Here is a 23,120-nt window from a genome sequence, read left to right as displayed (position 1 = left end):
TTTAATCCAATCTGCCAGTCTGTGTCTTTTGATTGATGAATTCAGGCCATTGACATTCAGGGTTATTATTGTGATATGATTTGTATTCCCAGTCAATTGACTCATATTTGTTTTTGACATGATTTGGTTTCTCCTTTATTTGGCTATTCCTTTAGACTAGCGTCTCCTGTTGCTGATTTGCATCATTGTTTTTCATCTCTTCCTCATGGAATATTTTGCTGAGAATGTTCTGTAATGCTGGCTTTCTTTTTGTAAATTCCTTTAGCTTTTGTTTATCATGGAAGGATCTTATTTCATCGTCAAATTTGAAGGTAAGTTTTGCTGGGTATAAGATTCTTGGTTGGCATCCGTTTTCTTTCAGGGCTTGGTATATGTTGTTCCAGGCCCTTCTAGCTTTTAGGGTCTGTATTGAAAAATCTGCTGATATCCATATTGGTTTCCCCCTGAATGTAATTTGATTCTTTTCTCTCGCGGCCTTTAAAATTCTGTCTTTATTTTGTATGTTAGGTATTTTCATAATAATGTGCCTTGGTGTGGGTCTGTTGTAATTCTTTATATTTGGAGTCCTATAAGCCTCTTGTACTTGGTTTTCCATTTCATTCTTCAGATTTGGGAAATTTTCTGATATTATTTCATTGAATCGATTGTTCATTCCTTTGGTTTGTTTCTCTAAGCCTTCCTCAATCCCAATAATTCTCAAATTTGGCCTTTTCATGATATCCCATAATTCTTGTAGATTCTGTTCATGATTTCTTACCATCTTTTCTGTTTGGCCAACTTTGCTTTCAAGATTAAATAATTTGTCCTCAATGTCTGAGGTTCTGTCTTCCAGGTGCTCCATTCTATTGGTTATGCTTTCTATGGAGTTTTTAACTTGGTTTATTGTTTCCTTCATTTCAAGTATTTCAGTTTGCTTTTTTTTCAGTATCTCTAACTCTTTGTTGAAATGATCTCTTGCTTCCCGTATTTGGTCTTTTAACTGTTGATTGGTGCGATCATTTAATGCCTGCATTTGCTCTTTCATCTCCTCCTTCAATGCCTGCATTTGCTCTTTCATCTCCTCATTTGCTTCCCAGATCGTTTTAATTACATACATTCTTAACTCCTTTTCTGACATTTCTTCTGCTGTGCTGTCATTGGGTTTTATTGATGTAATATCTAGGTTTGTTTGGGACTTTTTCTTCCCTTGTTTTCTCATATTGGTCAGCTGTCAGTGGGACCCTGAGATATTGCAGATTTCCACTATCGGCTTATAGTGTCCCGGTAGATTTCCAGTGTATCACCTCCCAGCCTTTAGTAGCCTGATGTCTTGGAGGAATTTGATAATGCAGTGCATCCAAAGAAAGCTGCCCCTAGCCCCCTACTGGTTCCAGGGTTTGGAGTTGACTCTGTGCAGAAAGGCTCTCGCTGGGGGCCTGCACCATGTAGCTGGCCGTGTGGAAGGAGCCCACCGCCGGAGTGCACAGGGCTGCCTGTGGATGACTCTAGCTGCCCTGCCCGGCTCCGATAAGCCACCTCTATCTGGGCCTGCCACCCGGGCCAAGCTTTACCCAGTGGGCAGACTCACCTCTGGCTCTATTTCAGTCCGAGTCTCTCAATGCCTCCCCTTCTTAACTCCTGTGTTCTGGAGCGACTGGGGGTGCAGTCACCCTCTAGTACGCCATCTTGGATCGCCCCGTGAAAAGAGCCTGCGGCCAGAGTGGGCAGAGCCGCCTGAAGAGGTGTCTGGCTGCCCTGCCCTGATCCCAGAGGCTGCTTGTGGATCGAAGCTCTCCGTTGGTTCGGGGACTTCCACGTCTAATATTAATGTTGCTGTAGTCACAATAAAAGAGGATAAAGAAAGCAGGAAGAAAAAAATCACATGACCTTATCCATCAGTGCCTTAAGAGGAAAACTGTATTTGACACTCAATACCTATTCATACTAAAAATTCCCAGAAAAATAGGAATAGAGGGTGACTAAAATACAAAACATTTCTAGATAACATATTTAATGATGAAAAGCAAGGTATGTTTTCCTAATTCCAAGAACAAGAATGTGTGTTGTTACCATTCTTACTCAACTAAGCCTGGAAGTCTATGCCTGTGCAATAATGCAAGAAAGTGCAAATAAATAGCATAAAGACAGGGAAAAATGAAACTGTATCTATTGTAGATGATTCCATTATCCTGGTAGGAAATACCAAGGAATTCTTAAAAAATAAATCATAGAAACCACAAATAAGTTCAAATTTGAAGTTATAGTCTAAATATTTTAAAAGCAATTGTATTTCTACATACTAGTAATGAGCACATGGATCCTAAAATTAAAATGTAATATAGTTTATAATCATTCAAAAACTGAAACACTTAAGTGTTTAAGAAAAAAATTGACATTCTGTAACATGAAGTCCTTTTTCACAGTGGTTAATACTGAATAACTTTTAAAAATAATGTCTTTCTAGTGTCTGTTTAATGTGTCAGTGACCTCAAAAGGTCTTTGCTATAACTTATGTGTAAATCATGATTTGAAATAATGTCCCAATTCTTAGGAAGAGGACGTTGGATAGAAGCAAAGACATAATTTGATTACATTTGGAGATGAATATTGAGAACTGGGTGAAATTTTATTATTATTATTATTTTAGTCACAAGTTGTTGCTAAATATTTTATATGTTAGACTAAATTTTCCAGATAATTACCTCTATTCTCTACAGGGCACTTTCTATGGACTTGGCTCTGTGTTTGTTGATTTTACCTTCCCTGCTTTTCATGCTTGTAAAAAAGTCATTGTGTCCACTGAACCATTCCCAGCCCACAGGTTATGCAGCCTGGTGAGAAGCCGCTGCTCTCTGTGAGTAAACAAGGGTGCCCATCCACACTGAGCCTCACTTGGCAACTTCAGTCATCAAAGCAATAGCTTGCAGTTGTGCATAAAAAACTAATTAAAAATGTACCAAGTTCATTTCTGAAAACTGTTACAGATCAACGCTGATTAAATTGCATTTTTTTTTCCTACTGGCTTTAGGAAAGAAATTTGTTGAAGTTGAACTAAGTAAGGAACACAATTGCTCTTATTTAGAATGGTCAAGCTCTAATTTGCAAGTAGGATTTCAAGAAAACAAAGCCCTAACTTGTGGGTCCATAATACATGCTATTTAGCCACTCTAAAGTATGATTGTAAATTGTAGAGACAGCAGAATTTTTCAAAGAAAGGACAATGATCATAAGCTGTACTTCTACTGAAAATGAAGAATTTTAGCACATCTAATTACTGTATGTCTGCTTAAATTTTATAGTAAATAAAAAACAGAACACAAAAACTAAATATAAAACTATAAATATAAAACAAAATTAAAAAGATGTATATACATACACATATATATGTAAATATGGTTTTATTTTCTCTTTTTTGAGTCTACTCTCATTTCAGAATTATACAATGCATATCTTATTAAATTCATTCTTCTGATGACTATATCTTCTCTCATTCAAGCATATTAAATATATTCTTTTGTTTACAAATATTTTTTCAAAGTTGGTGATGCTAATATTTGGACATTTCTATTATGTCCCATTTCCTATCAGATTGGCAGTCACTGGTAATCATTTTACTCCTCTCTTGGATTCACTCCATTTCATCTACCAGGTGAAAATGAACTGAACACAGACTTACTTGTACAGAAAACCATAATGAGGATGTGAACACATAATGATCTCCCCATTTTGATGGAAATCCCATAGTTTTGCAAAGAAAAATTCATATACTAAGGGTTATTATAATAGTTGATCTAATTGGCAGTACTTGATGAAACCAGATCAGTTAAGACTCTCAGGTTGCTGCTTTCTACCTACAAGAAGAAAAATATTAAAAGTTTAACTACTGCACGGACATTCAAACCTTATAAAAATATGAATGGACCAAAACAATTAAATCATCCAAAGTTTAAAACTTTAATATATAATATTCTGAAGGCAGCAACAGTACCTTTAATGCAATTTGAACATATTTTCATATAAATATTTGTGGCAATGAACAGACATGTTGGAATTAGCCTAAGAAAATTATGAGTCCTATGAACTTCAAAATCTCTAGTCTCCCTGAGTCAAGAGGACATTCCCAGACACATATTGTATCTGCTAGTACCCTTTATCCATACATCCACAACCAGGAAGTTTGTGAATAGTCAAGCAAAGGATAAAAATGACTCTATTTTCTCTCCTTTTTGTATAATAAAACTTTCCTATTTTTATATAAAAATTTACATAAAATGAAAGGAAAAACTAATACCATTAAATTTATGTTCATTCATGCAATCTGTTTTTATTGGTTCAAGTTATGGACATATATAACTTCTGAAGACACATAAACATTAAGCATTTTCCAGGGTTCATTAAAAGTCAGAAAAATAGTTTACATCAGCTAAGAAAATTAAATTATGACTTCACATTAAAAGGTGATATTTCCTTTGTTCCAGCGATGCTATAAAACTCCATAGTAGAGTGACAATCAATCTAAACTTCAGACATGGAATTTTGCTGCTTCAGTTCTTTTCAGCCTATGCCATTAGTTGAAATAACTCCCCAAGGCTTATTTACACTTTAAAGATTTTTTCAATACTTAAAAAGAACATTTTCAAATAAAATTCTTTACCCTGAAACTAAAGTAATCAGTGTATCTAAATTTGTTTTGACTGCATCCATTATTTAAAGCACTTTTACCCAGAATGCCCTGCTGCAGTAGAGGTCTCCGCATTGCAGACTGACTTTGGGGTGGATTGGAATTTACCCTGGTTTCTGTCAAGTCACTACAATGTCAATAGAAGGATTCTGAAAATTCTTAGGAATATCATTTTCTCAAGAGTCTTTTCCTGTGCTGTGATCAGAATAATCATGGCCTGAGTTTAAATGGACAGGAGTAATGTCAATGTGCAAAAAAGAAAAAAAAATATATATATATATATACATATATATATTTGGACTCCAATTATTTTATTTTTATTGACATTTTGAAGTAATGTCTGTCCTAGTTTTTCCATTACTCCTGTCTCTCTTCCTCTGCCCATGTTTAAGAGATAGTCTATTGGGAAAATTGGGCTGGATGATTTCAAATTGGAATTTGATAACATGTTACTTCATGTGTAATTTATTTTAAGTTTTGTGTACTTTATAGTAACTGAGAGTGAGTGGCGCTTAGCACAAAGATGGGAATATAGTCTTGCCTTATTCATTCTATTTCATAATATCTAGTTGATAGCCTTTAATAGTTATGAACTATTTTACCTTAACTAGAAGATCCAAATGGGTTTAAATAGGAATAGAACAATTTATTGAAACATATCCCTAAATATAACTACTATGTTTGTTGTGTTTATTGAAGAAGAGTTTTTACTTTCCTGAAAATTCTTTTGCAAAGATGGGCACCTGGAGGAAAAAAAAAATAGGCCATTATTGCCACCAGGTGGGAATGGTAGGGCCACATCTCTGACTTTTCTACCCAGAGTTTATGATTTAACAATTCCCACCTCTGGATTTTTCTAACTATGTAGTTATGAAGTCGTTTTACCCATGTACCACCTTACATGTTGTTTTCCGTTTTCTAGGTTGTGTGGTCTCTTTAGGACTCTAAAGGGATCGACTGATGTGTCAGGATAGTCCACTGCATCCCTAAGAAATGGTAGGCTATGATTTCAGAGTCAGTCTGAAAACCACAATTTGATGTGTTCAGATACAACAACTTGATTATGTCAACTGATTCAGTATTTATATTAAGAAATATTCTAGAGAATTTCAGGAATCACTTATTAAATACACTTCCAACCCCTCCCTAGCTTTCTGTATTTAGAGAGCAAAACTGTGATGGTGGAAAAAGAGTTAAAGCAATGCTATTTAATGTCTAACCTTTTCTTAGTCTTCTTCCTGCATATAAAACATTTTTAACACTATACTTCATCTAGTCTTAAGAGTGCACATTGGTTAATCACAACATATCAAACTCTTTAATTAAATTTATCTACAAGACACATGAATCTGATCCCACTGGTGAACAGAGATCAAAAGGCTGACATCTTATGACTGCACTAATTTTCAGAATGCTAGGGTGCCTTCTCTGCAGTTGTGAGATGAGGCTGTTTGTATTTTATGGTTTTCTTAAATTGTCATAGGTGAGAAGAACTGAATTAGACTAGTTTGCCATTTTACTTCAGATAACTGAATATCAGATATACCTGATAATGGAATAACATGTTGATAATGTAATTTTAAAATTAAATTAAAGTCATATTTTTAAAAAAAGCAATGACGAATATCCTAAACACAATACCCAATCTTGACTTGATGGTAGTGGTTAAAGGAAGGTGTTTATGTAAGTGGTAATAATGGCACTTCAGAATAGTTAGCACCAGTACAACTGTTTTCAATAGCCACATGCCTACATACCCTGTTACTGGCGTGGCTGGTCTTCAAGTGTCAAAATTTACAAAGTTGTTCATGTTATTTCTACTGTAATCCTTATTCTATTAGTATGTTATGTCCCAGCAAGTAGACATTTCATTATAAATAATAAAATAGGAGCTACCCAATTATTATGTTGGCCTATAGCCAGAACTTTTTCTCAGTTGTAGGTTTTATTAAAAAAAAATGTGTTTGTTTTCTTGCTGATATGGTAGTACCTATTTAACTGACCAAACTGAGGGAAGACATCTCTATCTCTGAAAATTTTGAGATTTTGTTGTGCACTAAATTATTGTTATTGGGGTAACTTTTAAAAACTTCATCCATTCAAATTCCTTCAAAATAATGATTGTGCTTCAGTATAGATTAGAGGACAATTTGTTTTCATTTGAAAGAATTATTTACATCTTCAAGCAGTAACAAATTCTTGTCAAAATGATTAATTGTGGCATTTAGGATGAGATACCAGTGGCTACTTAATTTAATTTCCTCAGGTATACCTGAATTGCGACTTCAGAGCTTCCTACTAGAGGTAGATCATTTGCTGATGGATCTAAATGATGCATGTTATACTTAATTCTAGAATTGTCCTTATTTTTATACAACTACTCCCAGAGAGGGAACAGAATCAGCAAACCCTAAAATTTAGATATATGAGAAATAAGAAACATGCCCACTTCTTAAAAATGGAGACTCTCCTTCCCTGTACAATAGTTCATCCTCCTATTTCAGCATTAGTTAAATCATTTGGGACTTCATATAATTAGTTGATGATAATTTTGGCTTTCATTTAGTCATATGGAAAATGACTTAAGTTCCAAAGAAAATGAAAACAGGAAAATATCATCTGGAAAGATAGACCCAGAGTTCCCATTTTATCTACTAGCCAGAAAGAAGAAGAAAAAGCAGGAAATAAATAAACAATCCCTAAGTATAAAAAGTGTATTTCCAACAGTGTTGTATAATTGACACACAAAGCAATTAGGTAAATGTGATACATGGTAATGTTTCTCTTACTGTCACCTGTGAAGAATGACTGCCAAGTTATAAGCTCAGTAATTGCTTTAAGTACCAAAGATTCTCTAGCTTGGGTAGGTTAAAATGAAATGCATAAATTCATCCCTCTTGATACCACATCTCACTTAAACACCTTCGAGTAATCTGAGTACATTACTGCACTACATGTTGAAAAGAATTTCAGCTGAGATGTATTTTCATAGTTATGATTCTACTGGGTCAAGGTAATGACTGGACTTTAACTGAAGATTTATATGATTGCAAAGTCTTTTAAATATACATTTGAAATCTATTTTGCATTGAATTCACATAAATATTAAATTTGCATTGAATACATATAAATAAATCATGTAGTTTACAAAATCTTATGAAATCAGAATTTTACGTAAAATGTCTTGGAAGGCAATACCTTTTCCTTTTGTGTTCAAGAAGATCTTTAAACAAAATCGTAGTTCCCAATTTTTTAATAAAATGAAAGTTTTGGAAGGAAGTATATTTTATAATGATTTCTGAAAGCTCATTCTATTGTTTTAGCCATCTTGGCTGCTAGAAAATTTTTAAAATTATAATGTAGCAATTTTGTAGCATAGTGAAGCCTATAAACGTGCTCTCCTTTCCCCACTCCATTTAGAATGCAGAAGGGGGCGTTTTAAATGTCCCGATTACATTCTAAGTTCTACCATATCACAATCAGCTGCAGGTTAAACTTTTGGGCAAGGTGCTGCTGTTGCTTTCAGGCTCTGCTGTTCCCTCAGGCACTGGGATGGTCCAGGCTTCCCTTCCAAACCTGTGGAGGTCAGGTTGCACCAGGCTGTCCTTTGGAGAGCTCTTCTTCCTACCTGGAGACATGTTTGAGATATCTTCAATTTCCCAAATAAAATTGGCACTTTATTTATTTATTTATTTTTTTAATTTGCTGAGCCCTGAGAGCACCAACTCTCTAATTTGATAAAGTCAACTGTGACAGTGTGTTAATGAGGGCTAAACCGTTTGTATATTTTAATAGTAATTTTCCGGAGATAATTATTTCACCTCAATTCAAAGAATTGCCTTTAGCTATGGGAATTTTACTCCAGATGTAAACAGATCAGGGCCCCTGGTAATCCACAGTGCTCAAATTTCTCCCATCTTTTTCTGTGTTACTTGATCCTATGTTCTTTGTTCAGGGCTGGAGATGAATAGAGTTGGGGATGAGAGGGAATATGGTATATTTAAAACTCTCTCAGTGCTCTGGGGAAAATAATAACTAATATTAAACTAGGGACGTTAGCAGTGATCAATTCTTTGTTCTCTGAAATACTGCTGCTACGTGAAAGAAGTTCAAGTTTAAAGTGTAATCCAAACTTTCAATCACTTACCTGTCCCCTCTGTGCCCCTCAACAGGGGGTTTGGCCCTACTTGCAACAGACCTTAATTCTCATCAGCAAAACTTGATGGCAGGATGAAAAAACAAAAAATAAAACCTACATGTCAGAGACACAGGCTGTGTTTTTCATTCTGACACAGATTATCATGCAATTGCCAGTGAGTCAATATTTTTTTTATTTCTAAGGGCTGAATAAAACAGTGATTTATCAAATGTAGTGAAAATGAAGAGGGAGACTCTAGATGCTACATTAATGTCTGATGCATATTGTTTCACAGTGAACAGATTTGAGAACACAATATGGAAATTATATGCCACTACCTTCGGCAAAGATTAATGATAATCTACGTAAGAATAGCACCAGCTTCCTGACATGCTTGGGGAAACTTACTGGTAAAGGATGTGGGTTAAGTGCAGAGGCAAAATCAAAAACCCTGCAAAAGGACTCAACTTTCAGAACCCTCCCTGTGAGGAATGCATGGAAGGTAGCTCCTATACAACTGGCTGAAAACACATGATCCTCCATCCTACTTCTCCAAGTGAAAATACACTCTGTTTCATAAGGTATTTGCCCTGAAACTCTGTGTACTTCCCTTCATGGTTTCAGATACGGGCATTATTGGCACACTTTAATTCTTGTGTTTGTATGGCACTACATCAGGAAGTCAAAAGCAAGGGCATTCCAGTTTTCCCAGTGATAAAGCTAGAGATCTCCGAGTTACCCCTCAACACACCAAATCAATACCTAGGTCCAGGAGACTCTGCTTCCCCCATTTTACAGATGAGAAGAATAGGAATGAAAAGATAATGAATAAAGCATTCTTGTTTTGTAAACAGCTGAGAGATGGTTCTGCAGAGAAGGTAAATTTTTCCTTCAGGGTTAAAAATTAAAAATAATTCATATTTTTGATTGGTAATTTAAAAAAAGAATTGACTTTTCAGGGGCCAAGGATGTAGGTAGAGTGCTTGTCTAGCATGCATAAGGCCCTGGGTTCAAATCTCAGCACCACAGAAGAAAAGCATTCACTTTTGTGCCATTTATCAATTTCAGTGTTGATATTCCAGAGTATGACAAGAAATGCACACTATTGGTAAGAGAGTAAAGTTTATGTGCCTTTATTCCATGTTTTTAATTTATTTTTCTCTTGTTACAAAAGTAAAACTGCTCTTTGGAAGAAAGATGAATAGTTAGAAATACCTAATTCAAACCAGCCATTAATCAACTAAATATTAGACAAATATTTGATTTGAAGGATATGATCTTTTACTGGTGATGGCCTGTGTGAGGAATTATCTCATTGTTCTAGTTCTTTCTGTCAAAACAAAATGACAAATGGTATGAGACTATGTGAGAAGCATAATGCTGTACAAATCGTGAGGTACAGAGAGAATGTAGAAGATACTCTATTAAACGAGATTCGCATCACTAAGGAAATACGCTAAGCATGATGTCACAATATCAATGTATGTGGAGAACATCATCCAGGCTTCAATATTCATTATTGAAGTTAATAAGCAGTAGACGTCCTACTCTTGTCATCTGGGTTTCCAAATTCCATTGCATTTCCTGTGAACTATGAGACTATTAGTCTCATACTACTCATAGTTCACTACTATGAACTATTTCTCTTCTAGAAGAAAGACATAGAGTGTCCCCAAAATTAGTGGTGGTGAAGCTCACTTAAATAGTTATAAAAGATTTTAAAATCTCAGTACCTATCTAAGAAGTCTGTATACACACATAAATACACATAAAACATGCATGAGTTGGGCTGCCTCTCCATTAGCTTTAATCCTAATGTCATTGTCGTTTATGTCCATTCAGATTTAAGTCTCATTTCCTTTGTTCTCAGGTAGAAATCAGGGTTAGAAATAATATTTCAGATTTTTACAGCCAGCATTAGTATACTTTATCACACATGGAAATATTGTCTCCTTCATAGACACGTCTCTTCTATTTCGTTTTTCTTTGAAAATTGTCTCTATTTTTTTCTGGCAGAGGTGACTAGCTGCACCGGACATTCTCCTGCCTGCTTTAGAGCTATGTGGGACCACAGGACTCAGTTGTCGTCAAGAATATATGGTCAGAAATTGGACAGGGGGAGAGGAGGGGAAGGAGGAAAGTGGGAAGGGGAGATGGGAACAGGAAAGACAGTTGAATGCATTGGACATCACTTTCCTGTGTTCATATACGAATACACTGCCATTTTAACTCCACATCATGTACAACCACAAAAGTGGGAAGTTATACTCCAGGTATGTATGATGTGTCAAAATACATTCTACTGTCATGTATAACTAAAAAGAACAAATTTAAAATAAAAAGAATATTTGGTCAGACGTGGGATGTATAATCTTACATCATCTCCTCTGGTTTGTTCTATAGAAATGACTACAAAATTCAATGCAAACAGAGACTGAAGGGGACCACAGAAACCCACACACTGAGAACCCTGGAGCCACCATCCTGTCTCCTACAAAACTATGTTACCAGTCAATTTCTATAAATAATACATGAAGCCATAAAGTAGCCAAGGTACCAGATAAAGTGCTTCCTCTCATGCAGTTTGAATTCCCATGGAAGGAACAGGTAATTTAAAAAGTAAATAAATTAATATGCTTTTAGTTGGTGATTCCACTGGAAAAAAAAAAAGCAGGAAAGATTGTAGAGAAATATATGAAAGGGAGTGGTGGAATTTTAGACAGAGTTCAGGACAAACTCCTCCAGAAGGAGCTGTAATATGTGAGCAGCAACCAGAGTGAAGGATCAAACCTCATGGATCATCTAGGAGAAGTAGTTGGCAAGAGCTATCTTGTTTTATAATTGGACATTTGGAGTGTTCAGAGTTTTAAAAACATTACAAGTCAATGTTAGGAACCTTTTAAAATTCTGCATAATGCTGTACCATTAATAATTTCTTAATCTCTAGGAAACACGTGGACCTATTGTAAATAAGCATGAGATTTAGGTGACTAAAAGTACTCTGTTCTCTGTTTCAAATCTGAAACATCAGTGATGAATATTTAAATTTTACAAACACTTGGGTTCATAACTATTCATGTGTGAGAGATGCCAGAGTGGTATATTTATATTATTAATTTCTGTTCTCATTAGATATCATCAACATTTCATTCTTAGGAATTATACAAATATGTGTTGAAATATATTTATATACACAATTTTTACTTTCAATTCAAAATATACTGATAGAAAGATGTTTCAATGTTTGGTCATTGTCATACACTTGCCAAGCAAAATGCCAAAGATTTGCTAAAAAAACTGAACAAATAAAACAGCCTGGTAAGGGTGCAAGGATAAAGATACAATAGGGAGGGACAGAAGATACTGATCCATGCACACATGGAAAACTGATTATGAAAGCTGGTTTTTCTAGGTCACTGTGGGGAGATGGATTTGATAAATAATTTCTTCAAGACAGTGAATCTATGTAGTGAATTATTAAAGTGAATCACAAGCTGAAAAATTAACCCAAATCAAGTCCAGATGGATTAAAGAATTAAATGCAAGTCAAAACTTCGACGTTTTCAGAGGAAAATAAGAGTATTTTCTGGACTTTAAGATTTCAAACAAGAAAGGAAAATGAAATCAATAAAGTAAAATATTAATAAATTCCACTGTAGAACATTTAATAAGTTTTCTTTATGTAAGACATCATAAGAATTGAAAAGACAAGCTGCAAATTGGGAACAGGCATTCAAGTCATGCATAACTTTAGAAGTTTTATCAGCCAATATGTGAGAAAAAAAATCCTACAAATCAATAAGGAGAGCAAAACCCAACAAAAATAAATCTTTTCAAATTGAATCTACCAGGGAATATTCAAGCTCCAAGCAATGTCAGTCCTGTTATGTAATGTAGAAAACCTCAACTGTTTAAGAAAATAAATTCCAAATATGTAATCATAATATTTGTAATTGAACACAGTAAGAAACAATGAAGTTTCTTTCAATGGTGGAAGCAATCTGTAAGTAAATTCTTTCTACTGAATAATATACATTAATGCAAAAGAATGAACCAGAATCCCATATTACATTCTTGAACATAAACAGATATCAAAGCATACTATCCAACCAAATAAAGACTAAAATGATCAAGACAAAAGACTTTTTGTTTCTATATTAAAAGAAAACAATCAGTAAAATCTTTAATCTTTTAAAATAATGCTAAAGCCTTATCAGCTATTAAAATGGAAATATATAAAGAATATAATTATAGATTTATTGGCATACAATTGTACTATAAAATATCCCCTTACATTATTCTGAATATTGTACTCTCCTTAATTTTTCTTACAGATAAAAATTATTATTAAGATATGATTTTTGTTATTATTGACAAAATGCCATTCTCTGAATTGTCATAAGTGAAACACGGAAATATATTATTACAGTAAATTTTTATTTCTAATCACTTCAAACATTTGCAAAAAAAGATTTTCAACTGAGAGCACAAACATTTTATTTATACAAGAAGATCTTTCAAACATTTGTTTGAGTTGTGATGTACATGGTAAAGAAATAATTTTGTCATTTTCCTTAAGAAAAAAGAAATGGTTAAAACTTGATCATATGAATATTACTGAAAATAATTCTATATCCATTCTTATTTATATTCACATGATTCAATTCAGTTCAGTGTAGTAAAGAAATTTTCACTAGGCACTTGCCACACCTGACTTCCTCCTGCAGTGGTTGCTCTCAAATGAACTCAATAGGCATATCCTTGCTTCTTGGGGTAAATTTTCTAGTAAGAAGACAAACTTGAAAAATCTAGCCTATGCCCAAAACAATTTGTGTTTAAATGCTATTAAATGCTGTGAGAACTTATTAAAAGGAATCTGTGATGGGCTGACAGATCTGACTCCATGAGAATGTTACAGGCCAGATTCTAAGGGAAATGACTAAACAGACTCCATTTTGCTCTGAGACTCCAGGTTATGTAGGAAATAAGCTTCTCCCATGGGAACACCCCGCCTCTGTACCCATCATCAGTTACTTAGTGTGACATGTTTAACAATACAGAATTATAATTCCTATGTAAAGAAAAATTGCTCTCTTAATTCCTATTGCTCCTAAACAATGTACCATGTGAACAGTAATTGTGTGGATGTTAGTAACCATTCTTTAGTTTGTACCTAGGTAAGGGTCATTTTGACCCACTTCCCCCTCTGTCGATGATCTCATGATGTTAATGTGTAATTTTGAATCATAGCAACAGACACTTATGATTAATGTAATTTTTGGTATAAGAACCCCTACAACCCTGTGGTCGGGGCTCTTCTCCTAATAGCCATTTTTTGGGGTATTGTGTGAGATAGTCAGCTGGCCAGCTTAATAAAGACTCTCAAATTTGGACTTCTTAGTGGTGATTGGTTTGTTCTTAAGTTGCACCCAATAACAGAATCTAAGTTTGGAGAAATTATATTCAATTTGAGAACTATGGGATACATAGGATGTAAAAGGTATAGAGCAAATATTCTGTACCCTAAAACTCATGTGCTAAAGTCTTAACCCCCCATGTGATAGGAAATTTGGAAAAAACGCCTTTAGGAGAAAATAATTGCCTTAAGTATAAGACTCTAATCCAAGAGGACTTCTGTCCTTATAAAATGAAGAGACACCAGAGAGCTCTTTAGGTCCAAGCATGTCCATACATGAGGTCATGCGAGGGCACATTGAGAGGTGGCCATCAAAAAGCCAGGATGTGTCCTCAGTAGAAATACCTAATGACACAGTGACTCTGAAACCTGTCCACCAAAGGTGTGAAAGAATATGTCTCTGATGGAAGCCACTCAGTCTGTGGGATTTTTGATTGGCAGTCCAAGTAGACTAGAAGATGTGGACGAGATGGAGTTATTTATGTGGTGTTTTAGAGAGACAGTGAAAGAGAGTTGATAGAATGTGTGAACTTTCAAGCTGACAAAAATCTTCAACTCATTAGAGCCAAAATAATTCAAACTTCACAATAAATTTGAGAAAAGAATGTGAAGAAACAGGGACAAAATCAACAAAGGATGTAAAAATTACTATGACTTGCAAATTTTTACATTTCTTCTACCTGACATTTTAGCTTTATATATTTTTAATACACAATACACATTTGCTTACTATTCTAAGAATCAGATTTCTTTCTGCAATGCATGCCAATTACTATTAATTACTGATTATAATTAAGTTTTGAAATTAATGAATTTTGGGGAAGTAGTGTGATTTTTTTAGTTTTATGCATTTTTTCCTCAAAAGCTAATACAAAAATTCTTCTGCTGCATAATGCAAGTGAAACACAAATTTGGAAATAATAGTTTCATTTATTCAAGCAAAATGCTCATGGGAAATCATGTGACTTCTCACCATTTTTCCAAATAATAATAATAAGGTTCTTTTAATACTCTTTATACAGTGAAAAAGTGATAAGATAAATATCTTTCAGTACATTAAAAACACAAAATGGAACCTCTAATCTAAAATGTTATCTTTGTTAATTTTCAAGTACTTTTTAAAATATGATTAATAATACTGGTTTCAAAATCCTAAATATATAAGTAGATGTGTAATTACAGTTGGGAATAAATTAATAAATTGAAAAAAATCAAAGTATTTTAGTTTCAGGAAATATTAACAATAACTGGAGCAAATAAATTCTCAGAATTGATTAGTCTGGAAAAGAATCAGCCAAAGTCTTGATTATGATTTTCAATTATATGAACCTGAGGATTCTGGAAATATGGTGGAACAAGAAGCATCAGAACTTTGTCTCACTACATGTATAACAATTGCATGGGAAGAGTCTGTCTGATGGAACCATACTTGAAACTTTGGCAAGTATTCAAGGGTACAAGTTTCAAGGAAAGGCTTAGACAGTAAATCGTAGTTAATTTTTGTCAATGTTTTATCTTACCATAACATAGCTATCCAACCTCTGTGACTCTCCCTGTGTAAAGTAGTTGTGCATGTTTTCATAGAGTAGTTTGCATGAAGTTTACAACAGTCAGAAAGGGAAATAAGGACCCATCATTTAAATACATGGGTCTGTCTTCTGTGACTGACAGATATTTGTGATCATGAAGTGCAGATACAGAGGCAGGCAGCTGTTACTCCCTTATTGCAATTTCCTTTCTTTCTTGAGCAAATTCTAGAGGATTTAAAGCATAGGCACATCCATTTTTGTTGTTGTTCTAATTAGTTATAGATAACAGTAGAATGCAATTTGGCACTTCATACATAAATGGAGTCTAACTTCTCATTCTTCTGGTTGTACATGATATAGAATCACACCAGTCCTGTAGTCACATATGCACATAGGGTAATAATATTTGATTCATTCTACTATTCTTTCTATCCCCATAGCTCCTCTCATCCCTTCACTTCCCTCTGCCTAATTCAAAGTACTTCTATTCTTCCCTTGCCACCCCCTCAATTATTCTGAATTAGCAACCGGATATCAGAGAAAACATTTGGCCTTTAGGGTTCTGTGGGATTGGTTTATTTCACTTAGCATGATATTCTCCAGTTTCATCCAATTAATAGCAAATGCTATCATTTTATTCTTCTTTAAACCTGAGTAATATTCCACTATGTATGTATACCACATTTTATTTATCCATTCATCTATTGAAGGGTACCTAGGTTGGTTCCATAGTTTAGCTATTGTGAGTTGAGCTGCTGTAAACATTGATGTGGCTGTGTCACTGTAGTGTGTTGACTTTAAGTCCTTCGAGTATAAAAAGAGGAGTGGGATAGCTTGGTCAAGTGGTGAGTGGTTCCATTCCATTTTGTCAGGAGTCTCCATACTGCTTTCCAGAGTGGTTACACCAATGTGCATTCCCTCCAGCAATGCATGAGTGTACCTTTTTCCCCACATCTCTGCCAACATTTATTCTTGCTTGTATTCTTGATAATTGCTGTTCTGACTGGAGTGAAATGAAATCCTAGAGTACTTTAGATTTGTATTTCTCCAATTACTAGAGGTGTTGAACATTTTTTCATATATTTGTTGACCAATAGTATTTCCTTCTCTGTGAAGAATCTGTTCAGTTCCATATCCCATTTATTGATTGGTTTATTTGGTTTTTTTGCTGTTAAGTTTTTTGAGTTCTTTAAATATCCTGGAGATTAATGCTCTATCTGAGGTGCATGTGATAAAGATTTTCTCCCATTCTGCATGCCCTCTCTTAATGTTATTGATTGTTTCCTTTGCTGAGGAGAAGCTTTTAGTTTGAATCCATCTCTATTATTGATTCTTGATTTTACTTTTTGGGCTTTAGGGGTCTTGTTAAGGAAGTCAGGTCCTTAGCTGACATGGTGAAGTTAGAAGACCCTGAATAGCTAAAGCAATTCTCAGGGAGAGAAGTGAAGCAGAAGGCATCACAATACTAGGCCTTAAACTATACAACAGAGCTATAGTAACAAAAACAGCATGGTATTAGCACCAAAATAGACATAAAGACCAATGGAAAAGAATAGAACACACAGAGACAAACACACATAAATACAACTATCTCAGACAAAGACAACAAAAATATTCACTGGAGAAAAGATAGCTTATTCAACAAATGGTGCTGAGAAAATTGAAAATTCATATGTAATAATACACAAAACTCAACTCGATGTGGATCAAAGACTTAAGACACTAGAATAGAGACCCTGTACTTAATAGAAGAAAAAGTAGGTCCAAATCTTCACCATGTTGGCTTAGAATAGACACACTCTTATATTTTAATTTTTCCTCTTTCCCTCTTATCAGAACCTAGTGTTAAAACAACAATAGCAAATGAATTACACATGCAAGGGAATTAGATAGTTACTACTCAAGTCCAGTGAAAGGCACAGATTTAGAGGACACCTGGAGTTTGCACCTCAGTCCAGTCCTCAGCTTGATGATGGTGCATAATAATCAATAACAAAACACAAAGCAACATCAGAAAACCCTTAGGAAAATCTGATTTCTATAGTCACTATATTATTAGTCTTAATTGTCTACTTTGCAACAACAACCTCAAGGCACACAACGAAACAGGAAAGTGTGGCCCATTCAATGAAAAACAAGAAAACACAACAGAAACTGTCCCAGAGAAAGATCAAATGGCAGACATACTAGACGAAGACTTAAGGAAAAAAAAAAAAAAAACTGTTTTAAAGATGGTTAAAAAGAAAACACAGAAAATTAAGAAAATTAAATTTTAATAAAATGCAAGTGTCAGTGAAGAGATAGAAATTTTAAAAAATAAGATGAATTACAAAATTGAAAATATAATACTTGAAATTTAAAAAATCGCTAGAGGTTCTCATAGGCAGATTTGACTTCAAAGAAAGAAGTTGAAGAGAGGGAAATTCACAACCTAGGGAGCAGAAAGAGAAAAGATTGCAAATAAGTGAAAGGAGCCAAAATGAATTGTGGATTTCCTGAAATGGACACACACATGTGGAAGTCCTAGAAGAAGAGAGAAAGGGAAGGGAAGGACAACTATCTAAAGAAATCATGGCAAAAATCCCAAATTTGATAGAAAAACATGAATACAAATATCCAAGAAACTCAATAGATTCCTGGTAGGATGAACTCAGAAATACACACCAAGCTACACTAACCAAAGTCTTGCAAAAAATCAAAGACAAGGAAGTATAAAAGCAGCAATAAAGAAATGTTTCACTACCCAAGGGAGCCTCAGTAATATCATCATATCTCTGATCAGAAAGTTTGGATGCTGGAAGGCAACAGGCTGATACTCCAAGTGCAAACAAGCAATTCCACTAATCAAGAATTCAGCAAAATTTTTCTTTTAAAATGATGGAGAAATTAACATATTATGAGTTAAAAGCTGAAGAAGTACTTTTCCAAGAAGTTGTCCTGCAAGAAATCCTAATGGATTTAGAAGTGCTTCAGGGCAAAATGTAAAACACTGGACAGTAACCTAAAGCCTTGGTCCATTATGAAAGTTAGTGTTTATTGCAGCAATGGGTGTATGACTCTCCTTTCTCTTTAATGTATATATGTATGCATTATATATATATATATATATTTTTTTTTTCAGTGCTGGGGATTGAAGCCAGGCCCTTGTGCTTTCAAGGCAAGCACTCTATGAACTGAGCAATATCCCCAGCCCTACTATATTATTTTAAAGACTAAAACATTAAAAATTTATTTAAAACACCAGTAGAATTTTAACTGTGGTTAATAAGTCCACAATTTATTTTCTACACTCTTTAGTAGACTAACGAATTAAAGATTATTAATTCATAGTTTTGGGCACCGAGTACACAGGTAAAATTTTGTGAGCGCCATAACTGAAAGGGTTGGAATGGGGCTGGAAATGAGCAATGCTGTGTTTGTTTTGAAGTCAAACTGGTACAAATTCAAATTAAAGCACTCTAAATTTAGTATGTTGAATGTAATCCCCATGGTAACCACAAAGAAAATACTTTTAGAACATATATGTAAGGAGACGGGAATTAAAATGTGGAATTTAAAAAAATCAGTAAAATACAAAAGAGACGGTAATTCAGGAAATGGGGCATGAAAAAATAGTAGTATAAGTCTTATGGAAAACAAATAATAAAATGGGATAGGTAAATCTTTACTTATCAATTGTTATTTAAAGGTAAATAGGTTAAACTATCCAATCAAAAGATGAAGATTACCAAAATGAATTTAAAAAGCATGATCCAAATATATATATATAATATTTTTTCCACCAGAGACACTTTATATTCAAAACCACAAATAAGTAAAAAATAAAAGCTATCTCATATAAAAAGAGATTAGAAATAGCTATAGTAATGTAAGATAAAAATGGACTTTAAATGAAAAGGTTATGATACAAAGAAGGATATTATATATCAATAAGAGTTTCAACATAGCAAGAAGACATATGCATCAAACCATTCACACACCCTAGTAGCAAATCATTAAAACGTAGAAAGCAAAAATTGAAAGAATTGAAAGGAGAAATTGACATTCTACAATAGTAGTTGGAAACTTAAGTAAAGAACACTAGAGAAGATCAAATAAATTAAAATTAGTGTTTTGGAAAGTTTGGAAAGATCCATAAGTTTAATAAATTTTAGTTAGATTAATTAATGAACATGGAAGATTCACACTTCTGATCTCAAAGCTTACTACAAAGATACAGCAATTAAAAAATGTGCTCTAAGGGCATATCAACTGTAGGGTTTGCTTCTAGCATTCCAGTTTACAGGGTTTGAGGATTAGTTAAATAACTGCCAATCTGAGTCTTAAGTTTATTTTTTAAATGATGTGACTAAAATTTTCTACCTCAAAATATTATTGTAAATCATATGATAAGAATTAACATAAGCAATTTGATAATATGAATTTCTGGTATACAGTGATTACTCAATAAATATTGGATTTTTAATTAAAACTTATTTAGAAGATACGTAACAGTTTGGTTTCAATTTTGTTCTTTTTTTCCTTAGATGAGTTCTGATCACAATTTCCCTAGTTTCAACCCCTTTATGATGTCATTCCATTGCTTTAAAATCTCCTTTTGAACCTACATACAATAGAATTAGATGTTAGTTTAAAGTCTTTCAAATACTGGAGGAAACAAATTGCAGTATACTGACTGATGTTTGCTTTCGATTTGAATTCTTGGTGTAACTTTCAAATGCTATTTACATTTTCGGTTTTTTAAATAGTGTTTCATAATTTCCAGTCTATTTATATCATTGTAATTTATTTCAATGTGGCCACCTTTTTCCACATATTATATCTACCTTTGGATGATACAGGAAACTCATCGATTCATTCTGATTTTTTTCCTGCTGTTTCTGGGACGAGTTTGTACTGCAGCAAGTGTCTTGACTGACACTGGCAGAAGTAAGACATCTTCTCTTTCATCTGAAATAGGTAAGTGGCTGAGGGTGGTTGGACCTCCCATCTCCTGCTGTAGTCTCTTATTTTCCAGGGTCTCTCTGTGTCCAGTTGAATTCCATCTCCACCAGTGTGGTAAGCTTTTGTAAATGGCAGCTTGTTCGCAAGAGCATAAAATCATAAACTGCCTCAGGCGGAAACAGTGACACTTTGACCATTCCATTGGTCCAGCAAGTGACAAGAGTACCCCAATCATGGTTGGTGTAGACAAAGGCCACCTGGTGATAGGAGGAAGAACATATCCACACAGAGGTGAAAAGAACTGTTTTTCACTGTGATATATTCTCCAGGGTCTAACACAGCGATAGCGGGTTCATACTTGTTAAATGGTTGAATGAATATCCCCTTAATCATTGTGTACCATTTAAAATATATTTTAGACAAATGTTCACTTACTAATATATATTAATATTATTATTATTTTACCAAAGATTATCTATCATTTGGCTAGTCTTAGAATTTGTTCTGTACAGTGTACAAAAAGTACTTTATATCATTCTTCTGAAATATCAGATTTGCCTTTAAATAATAACATGTATCTCAACTTAAAAACTGAGGCAAGTAGCAAGAAACTGAGCAAATGTTCTGATTTATTTGTGCTTATATATTTAAAAATTGATAAATATTTTATAGAAATGAAGCCTGTTGATTATTAAAATGTTTAATTGGGGAAATCAAGGAGCATGACTTTTACTTTCTCTAGAGTCTGTTTAACCTGAAGGTTTTTACTAATTTTCTTCAACCACTGTTTTTACACTCATTCAAACACACAGTCCTTCATTAGACCATAAGCAGTACAATGAGCTGGGTTTCCCTCTTTGGAATGTCTTTCTTGACAATTGCTTTTTTCTCAAATGTGGCCACACACGTAAGCGAGTGTATTTGTTGCTTCTGTAAAGAATGCTCAGCCTCCCTGCTTTTTATTTACTTTCCTTTAATTTCTTGTCTTTAGACTGTCCTTTACTATGCGATAGGACAGAAATAAAGAAGGCCGCATGCTCTTCTTCCTCTTAACATTCCTCCTATTCTTACTCTCATTTTCTTCTCAGCACAGGGAAATAGACCTGTGGGACTGCCATTTCTGAAGGAGGGTGGTGGCATCTCACCATTTCTGTTCTGTGCTCTCTGCTCATGCCCTCTTGTATCTCTTACTTGGTGAAACTACATACAGGTGAGTCTTGATGTTCCTTCCCTTCCGGTAATAGCCCTCTTCTGAGAAATCTGTTCTTGAAACATCTTTGATAGCATAGTGCAAGCATGTGTGGAAAATGAGGCAGGACTTATATTCTCGATTTTTACCAAAGTAATGCAATACAAAGTTTAAATTTCAAACATTCCTCTGGGATTGCAGAAAAGGATCAATGTTTCATAACAAGGCTGGAAGAAGGTTGCGAGATGTATTGGTCCTCAAGTTCAATGTGAAGTATTATTAATTCGGGATTAAATATATGAAAAATGCTTGGTAAGAGATATCACAACTCTGACATTTGGTTATAGATATTTAACAATGTGTAACAGGAGAAAGTTCTCTTTTGTATATTTCTTGTATTATTAAAGATTCACAAGAGAAATAAAACCAGCATGTGTCGATGAAACAAATTCCCTGTTCACCAATAATATTCATATGTTCTGGTTATGAACTTTAATACAAAGAAAGCTATAAAAATGAATGCATTTATTATGCATTTAGAATAGAAAAGTTAGTTCATTTTAAGTCCAGTTTTTAAGCACATGAAATGAATACAGTGGAAATGCAGTAATCATACTTAATGAGAGTTGATAGAAACCAAAAAATAGCCACCAGTGAAGAAATAATAATTCTCTATCATTTGGACATCAGAAGAGAAGGTAATATTCTATTTCTTAATTTACATACTGCCGTTTCAAAATGATAGTAGGTTGGGATTTAACATTGGAAAACTTGAATCACCTTCAAGAGACATATGTGAATACAGAAGAATGTATTAAAGATGATGTCTGAATCCTTTATATAATTTATTAAATATTTTGTTCAATATAAATTATTGTGCAATAGTAGTCATTATGTCTATGTTTTTTCAATTGTGTCAAAAGATTTGGGCCTTTCAATATGGAATGTTAAAACACTCAGCAAATTCTTTTGCACTAAAAAATAAAGAAAGCAGGGAGAAGGTAAGGTAGGGGAATGTATTGGACACCAAATTCATGATGGAACTGGGCAACATTGCAAAAGAACACAATCAGCACTCTTGAAATTAACCAAAGGCAAACAGGATTGCAGAAGCAATTACTAGAAGCAATTGCTGCTCGACCTCTGGTAAGAACAGTGGCACTCTGAGATGTTTTATCCCAGGTAAGTTCTCATGCCTCCCAGCTCCATCAACATGATAGTATTACTAGGTGTTTGTGTTTGCA

The 23,120-nt window shown here is 34.2% G+C and overlaps 1 protein-coding gene across 1 annotated transcript in view; it reads left to right on the top strand.

Moving 5' to 3' along the window:
* The window catches only part of Pabpc4l (poly(A) binding protein cytoplasmic 4 like), a 121,588-nt gene extending 115,932 nt beyond the window's left edge, over positions 1 to 5,656 (top strand). The window contains exon 3 of the mRNA XM_047565673.1: positions 5,583 to 5,656. The gene's annotated coding sequence lies outside the window, so the exon portion shown is untranslated. The remainder of the gene's footprint in view (positions 1 to 5,582) is intronic.
* The last annotated feature ends 17,464 nt before the right edge of the window (positions 5,657 to 23,120 follow it).

Source organism: Sciurus carolinensis, chromosome 10 (genome assembly GCF_902686445.1).
Source record: "Sciurus carolinensis chromosome 10, mSciCar1.2, whole genome shotgun sequence".
Lineage (NCBI taxonomy): Eukaryota > Metazoa > Chordata > Mammalia > Rodentia > Sciuridae > Sciurus > Sciurus carolinensis.
The sequence above is the reverse complement of the archived record's forward strand: the minus strand, read 5'-3'. Positions and strand labels throughout refer to the sequence as shown.